We start from the raw sequence: 282 nt of genomic DNA on the forward strand, positions 1-282 counted from the left end.
TTTTTTCATACATATATCTCTGAAATTATTATTATATTTTATTATGCTTTATATATACATTTAATGTATTAATAATGTATGATAAATAAATTGTACTTTTTTATATATATAATATAAAAATTATTATATAAATAATATTATTTTTTTTTATTATATGTAAGTTAAAGGTTATTATTTTATATTCTATATATATTTATTAATAATATAAAATAAAAATATTTTTAAAAAAGGGGCAACAGAGAAAAAAGGGGGAAACGAAAATGTAATGTTAGTGTAGAAAAA

The sequence above is a fragment of the Penaeus monodon genome, chromosome 25 (assembly GCF_015228065.2).
Source record: "Penaeus monodon isolate SGIC_2016 chromosome 25, NSTDA_Pmon_1, whole genome shotgun sequence".
NCBI classification, from domain to species: domain Eukaryota; kingdom Metazoa; phylum Arthropoda; class Malacostraca; order Decapoda; family Penaeidae; genus Penaeus; species Penaeus monodon.